This window comes from Arachis ipaensis, chromosome B01 (genome assembly GCF_000816755.2).
Source record: "Arachis ipaensis cultivar K30076 chromosome B01, Araip1.1, whole genome shotgun sequence".
In the NCBI taxonomy this organism is placed as follows: domain Eukaryota; kingdom Viridiplantae; phylum Streptophyta; class Magnoliopsida; order Fabales; family Fabaceae; genus Arachis; species Arachis ipaensis.
In genome coordinates this window covers 22,471,032-22,478,389 of record NC_029785.2, presented here as the reverse complement: position 1 = coordinate 22,478,389, position 7,358 = coordinate 22,471,032, and the positions used below count along the sequence as shown (strand labels likewise).

The 7,358-nt window shown below is 35.6% G+C and overlaps 1 long non-coding RNA gene across 2 annotated transcripts; it reads left to right on the top strand.

Annotated features, from left to right (window-relative positions):
- LOC107617193 lies at positions 2,970–6,934 on the top strand. Of its 2 annotated transcripts, none has more exons than XR_001614848.2 (5): positions 2,970–3,522; positions 3,607–3,805; positions 3,887–3,994; positions 4,089–4,223; positions 6,668–6,934. It is a non-coding gene; the product is annotated as an uncharacterized LOC107617193 (long non-coding RNA). The 2 variants fall into 2 exon arrangements; XR_001614846.2 differs by having other exon boundaries at positions 2,971–3,522; positions 4,109–4,223.

Below are 7,358 nucleotides of genomic sequence, written 5' to 3'. Positions count from 1 at the left end.
AGCTGTGAAGTACAATTGCATATAGCAGTTTAGTTACAAATGATCTTAATTAATTTATTGTTTGCTCCTGTTAGCTGTCTATCACTATGTTATCATGCTATAACTTTATTGCAATTTACTTGTCCTGTTTTATGATTATGAATACACGGTGTTTATTGGATAAAAGTAGAGTTTGAGGATAATCAAGTTTGTTTGGATCTCTTTGAGATGATATTTTCTACTTATACGATTAACCTATTTCATATTTTTAGTTTTTCCTCTTGAAAAATGGGACATTGATTATTATATTCTATTCTGAACTTATTGCTCTTATAAAAAGCTGAGTACTTTTCTTTCTTTTTCCTTTTTATTAAAAAATGTGTTTAGATCCTAATATTAGGTGTTCTTCAAAATAATACAATTATATGAGTAGTGACGCTAAATTAAAATACTTTAAATAATGAGACTTTTTGAATAAAAAATTTTTATTTTGTGTTTGGGATCATCTAACGAGTTAAAATCGAATATCAGAAAAAAAAATAATTAAATGCAATTTTTTGTTTAGAGACATGTAATTTATGAATTCGGTAGAGATATATAAATCATTACTTTTATTTCATCTTTTTGTACAAGTAGTGCTTGATATAGATTTTTTTTCCTTCACAAAATTGAGAAAGTATAAATAAGCTTAGTCAACGAAAGTAGGTCAGTTAAGGAGAGTAGGTGAGTCAATAGGAGTGGATAATATACATTTCTAAAATAATTATCTCTTGATTATATTGTTTAATCTTAATATTCAAGCAAATAACTACTCTATTTTATACCAAATATAGTCATCAATAGTTACTAAGTTGCTACATAAAAATTGACTTCATTTATTATTATTTTCAAAGTTGTTTATTTTTTGCTGTAGTAGAGTATTGGACTTCATTTTTTTACTTAGTTGGTGATTTTCTACTTTGAATCTATTTGCAGCTTTTTTTTTTAAATAGTTCAATACATTGTTAAGTTAGAATTGGATCTCTTACTTATTCTGTGAAACAATTTCTTTTGAGCCAAAAGTTTGTTCTTATTTTTCCTTATTTTTGAGAATTCTTTTATGGATTTGCACTTTGATTTCGTTGCATGTTTAATGAGGTTCAATAACCAATATATTTGTGTTTGCCACAAGACACTCAATTTTATTTTGTAATGTTATAGATTCTAATGACCCTTTTGATTTCAAAGTGTTTCTTTGTTCATTCATTACTTGCAAATGTTGGTTTGATTTTATCAATTTCGAAGGAATAGGGGTAAGATACTATAAGTACATTATAACGATTTGGCAGGTGAGGAGGTGTCGAACAATTTCAGGTTCATGAAGAAATAATGGGATGGTTTAGCACCAAGCGTGTTGAGCTATTAAACTGGTTTGTTTTAATGAAAAAATTGTAACACTAGAGACAAATTATGTAGTTGCGGGATTTTGCCAACCTCTATGGATGTCCAATGTGTGGTAAAGAGGCAGAGAATGTACGCCATCTTTTCTTTAGTTGTGATGTAGCATCAAATTTTTGGGGCGATGTACTATATAATATGGGTCTGCATTGAAGATGAGCTAAGGAATGCTTCAAGTCATAGATTGCGGCACCAATTCTAGTGAGGTATAAGCAGCAGTGAGTGTATAACTTCTTTGCAATCACATGGTGTATTTGAAAGCATAGAAACTACAAAATGTTTCAAGCAAAAATCTAAATACACAGTTTGAAATGGGAGATAAAGTATTGGAGGCAAGTTTGGGTGTCGAATAAAGAAGAGCATAGGAGAGGAGAATTTAAAATTCAATGATATAATGACTTGAGGAGTGGATGAAATAGGTACATATGCTTTGTCTTATTATGGTCTTAATTATTATTATAGGATGGTTTTATCTTCTTTGCTTGATTTAGAATAGTAGTTTCTTTAAGTTGTTGGTCTATTTAGCAAGATAGTAGTGGGTTTATGTTCTGCTTTAAGCCTTTATAACTGCTACTGACCTCATGTCTCTGATGGATTTAGTAGGTGATTTCTTATTTCAAAAAAAAAAGATGCAGGCAAGACAAGCTATTAACTCTAAGGTTACAGCAATAGGGGCAGCAGGTAATTTTTTTGGGGGGTTAAATTTCTATTTTTATTTTTTTTATTGAACACTTTTATTGTTTTAACTGCCATTACTAATGTTATTGTCATTGATGATTATTATTAGTTTGGGAGAAATTATGTGTGATTTTTTATTATGGAGGATAGGATACGACTTTAAAGGTTATTGTTATTACTTCTAATCAGGTATAAAAGTTACACCAAGGAACAGGGAAATGCTACTATTATTGCCTAAGGTTTTCAAAAATCATTTATTTTACTCAATTTATAGGATTGCAGAGATTTTATATATTAAAGCAAAATTCATTGAGATATTATTTATCAATTTTGAGTTTTTTATAATTTTTCAACAAAGACTTTTTGTTTTATCAATGAGAGTTTTTGATGTAAGACCCAGAACTTTTGAAAAAAGGCTATCATGAGCTAATTTTAAATTCAGTATTTCTGTAATTTTAATTTTTCTAAAATTTCTTTATTAAAGAAAAATTAAAGCTAGTTTCGATTAATTGAATTTGAAATAAATTAAGATTATTATCCAATTTTACAATTATTGAATTATTTTCTATATTCAAATTCTAAAGTTGGTAGTTGTGAAATAATAAGAATTTTATATGACTTGGACTAAATAAATATTTTAAAATATTGATACTGCTGTTTTGGAAAAATAAAGAATTTAATTATATGACTTCTAATTATTTGATTTGGACATTTTATTAAAAATAATTTGTAAATTGATGAACAAATAGTATTTTTCTACATATGATTAGTATTGTATTTAATTTGGATATCAATTATTATATTATTCCCAATTTTATTTGAAATTACTAAATTACCTTTCAAAATAGTAAAACCCTAATTCCCCAAACCCAGCAGCCATCATCCCAACCCCCATCAGTAACAAACACACGCACATAGTGAGACAAAAGGGGAGAAAGGAAACAGACAGAGGGAGAAGGAGGAAAGAGTTCACCGGCGTGGAGGAGGGAGGGAGCTCGCCGTCGCCGTTGCCCTCACGAGCCCGCCGAACCCGCCACGCCTCGCCGACAGCTGCGCGCCACCGCCATTCCGTCAACGCTGCATCCCGTCGCGCTCATCGCCGCCATTTCCAGGCGTCATTGTCAAATCGCCAAGGGAGGGAGAGGGACGCGATGGAAGTGAGGATGGAGGAGCTAGTGTTGCTGTCGAACTATTGCGGAGCCACCAGAGTCGTTGCGTCGCCGCCGTCATCCTCACTGCGCCGCCGTCGCCCTTGCCACGGGGTCAGTCGCCGATCTGGTCTGAGAGAGAGGGAACGTGAACAGAAGGCAAGACCGGGAGCCACCACCACTGCTCGCTGAACCCCAGTGCTCCCTATCGCCTCTGCCGTCTGGAGACGCGCCGCCGCGCCTGGCCGCCGGAAACCGCCACTGAAGCCGGTGTCATTTGGTAAGCACTAAACCATCTTCAGCTTCCTTATCCGTTAAAAATTCACCTCTGCCATGAGAGTTGTACTGAGGCTGTTTGTGCTAGGAGTTATCGCGAGTTGCCGCCGCCGGACCCACACCGGAGCTACTGCCATTCACCGCCGCTGGTGTTGTTCGTCGCCGTGCTTGCCATTCGGAGCAGATGCATTGCTGCTTCCACCGTTCTCCTCACCGGGAGTGGCGCGGGTGTTGCTGGAACCACCATCGGGGCTGCCGCTACTAGGTGTAGTTCTTCCCTTGTTGCGGTAAGCATGTTCATTTCGGAAAGTCCTTTTAGTCAGTATTCTGTTATGCTTGGCTAAAGACTTTGGGGTTTGGTAACATAGGTTCGAGTTCTGATTGCTGCCGTTCTAGTCATCGGGTGTAGCGCGGTTGTTGCCAGAACCACCGCCGGGACTACTGCTGCTTGATTTGGCCGTTCTTTCATAGTTTCAGTAAGCGTTTTCGATTTGAAATCCCTTTTGGTTACTGTTCTATTATCATACGCTGAGGTTTTGCGGCGTTAATTGCTATAAGATTGAGTCTCAGTTATTGTATGTTGCGATTAGTGTTGCTATGTTTATTGCAAAAGTGGCTGGGAGCTGAGGTTTTGGTTGCCGTCAGTTCGGGTTGAGGCGAAAAGAACTCTGTGAGGCATTTGGGTTATGGTTTCAACATGTCAAGGTAGGGGCTTTTTCCGAAAACTATGTTTTATATATTGGAATTATTACATATGGATACTGATGTGAGGCATGGTATATTTTGTGATTGTTTCAGTCTTATGTATTGTTTGGTTGACTTGAATGACTATGAATGTTTGTTTGACTGGATTGTTGTGCGACTTTGTGAAACGGAATGTTTTCGAAGTTGATTCGTTTAAAGATTTGAGATCGAGTTTGATCCGTTGGGATTGATTTGAGTTGAGTCGATTTTCTTGAAAATGTGAAAAATAGAATACACTTTTGGGTTCAGCCCGGTTTGCTTTAATTGATTCGGTTTTGATAAATGAATTATTGCTGAACGGTTTCCTTAAGCTTTGGAAATGAGTTAATTGGTTGATGATGATTTGATTTTTGAAACGGGTTCCTTGAAATCTGAAAATGAGTTGAATGTTGGATTTAGTTGTTTATGGACTGATTTTGGATTTTGAACCGTTGATAAAGATTGTGGATTGGTTTGGATGGGACCCGGGAAGGGTGGCAGAGTCCAAGTTTTAGGGGAGGTGCTGCCAAAATTCCGGTAGAATCTGGGACTTTACTAAAACGTTATTCAGAAACTCATGAGTTAAAAACTTCTACTATTTTATCTGGATTATTAAGAAAGGGATGACTTATGCTTTTGAAATGAATTATTAAAAAGGAAATTGTGATTTAGTCTTGTTTCTTAAGAAAAGTATTATATTTCCCTTGTGAATAAGTTATTTAGATGAAACTTATGCTTTAAGGCTGTTTTAAATGTGAAAAGGGTTTATGCCTTTGAATTTGACTTGAGGGTTTCAATTAGATAACTTTCAGTGACCTTGAAAGAACCTGAGCGTCTATTGACAAGTTTCATTCTAAAATATTTTGGAAAAGTTTTGAGTGCTTTTTAAATTCTGAATTTTTGCAAGACTAAAACAATTTCTGGGCAGTTTGAAACGATCTAGAGTTTACCCATGGGGTTGAAGCTGGTTTTTGTTTAAGTAAAGGAAACGGCTTTGAAAAGAGTAATTGATTACATGACTCGGTTTGGCTTAGATCCTATTTTGTTACTCAAATAAGGAAGCCAAGGTTTTAATGATTTTAAGTGAATTTGAGGAAATGAGTTATGTTATTCTCCCCTAAAGACTTGAGACTCTGCTGAGGAACTTTTGTTATAAAATCCCGTTGCTGGATAAATGATTTTGAATATTTCTAAATAAATCCTTAACTTGCCATGGTTTTGGAAGTTTTGGAAAGAGAATGCTGAGGGTGGCTTTGTTTTAAAAGGGGAACTTACTTTGAGTACAAGTGGCTTATGAGCCTGAGATGATTTGAGAAATGAGATCTTTAAAGCCAAGGCTGAAAAGAGTTGAAATTTGATTTCAAAGTGAAATGAGTTGAAAAAAAGTGATTTATGGCTTAAATGCTGATTTTATGAATTTGATGATGTTGAATGGTGGAAGTGCTATTTTGTTATGAGCCGGAATGGCTGTGTATGATAATGAATCATGGTTGATTGCGAAATATGTTATGGGCCGGATGGCTGACTATGAATTATGAATTTAAGCCGGAATGGCTGAGATGAATATTGATTCTGAACTGAATGAATGTATGTTTTGAGATCCTGGGCAGTAGCAAGAGTTGTGGTCTGTCCTACTTGCTCCAGATCAGAGATTGTGATGCCTGGGTAGTAGCGACAGTAGTGGTGATTCCACTCGCTCCAAGTTGAGCTTTTAAACACCTGCCTGGGTAGTACCCGCAGTAGTGGTTATTCCACTGGCTCTGGGTTGAGCGGGTAGTAGCAAGGGAGTTGTAGCTCAAACCTACTTGCTCCGCAATGGATGTTTCTGTCCAATGGTTAGCTACCAGGACGTGTCGGGTTGGCTATATAACCGACAGATGATATCATCAGCCACTAGGACAGGCATGCATCATATGCATCTATGTGACATTTTTTGGGTGTGCATATTGTACTTGGTTTGCCTTTGTGATTACTTGTGGTTAACTGCTATTTGTTCTACTTGCTGTAACTGTTTGTTTGTGCTTGAATTTCCTATCTGTCTTTGCGACTGGGAATCTGTTAGACTGTAGTGATTGGTTGTTGGTTGGGTTGTTTGGGCCTAGGGCCGTGGTTGAAATGAGATGGACCGATGATTGGTTTCGGTTTTGTGTTCCTGGTTTGGAAAAGTATGAAAGGCTAATTGGTTCAGCATAGATAAACCTTTTTGAAAGGCTTTTGAGTTTTCAAGAATTGAACCGTTCCTCTTTCAGAAAAGATTTCAGATTTCTCTTTTATAATAAACCGTTGTTTTTGAAAAGATACATAAGGTGGTTATCAATCACTGTAACGATTTTATCTCGCGTATCCTATTATAGTAATTCTGCAACCCTACGGTGGAAATCCTTTCGAGGATGATGTTCTCACCCCCCTACAATTTTCCCTTTCAGGATATGGACGCTGAAGTCACGAAGAGCTTATCTAGTTGTTGTCGTGATGTTTCGTATCGCTCTAGTTATTGTTTATTGTTCCCTCGCCTTTATCTATATGTATTCTGTAAGAGGGATAGGAATTATATTGGTTTATGCTTGTAATATTATTTTATATATATGTATAAGTATATACTCTGAGAGTTTCTGTAAGTTGTATTGTATGTATGGATGTACGTTACATAACAAAAGTATTTTTGGAGCGGTATTGCGGTTTAAAGTTTTAAACAGGCTCATATTTTAGTTTTAAATAGTATAAGAGTCGTCGTAATGTCCGAGCTATCAGAGTGGCGCAGCCGGAAGCGTGAGCTTTGATAGTTAGGATATTACATTTGACATATATTTTTGCTCATTATGTTAGCCAATTTCGTTATATTAAGATTTGTAATTATCTAAATTGTGGTGAAGCTGTGTTGATTTTTCTATTTTGAAGAAAAATTGATTTGATCAGACTTAGAAAATACTCATAAAAGGCAAGAGAGTTAATTAATTAGTAGTACGATACAAAATAAAATAAAAAAACTGTTTTGTCTCTTTTCAGGTGAAGTATCTTTTCCTTTTTTATTCATATTTTCTCTTAAACAAATACTCTTTTAAGCATTTATAACATCCAAACATAAAGAAAACATTCATACCCTAATTTATTAATCTT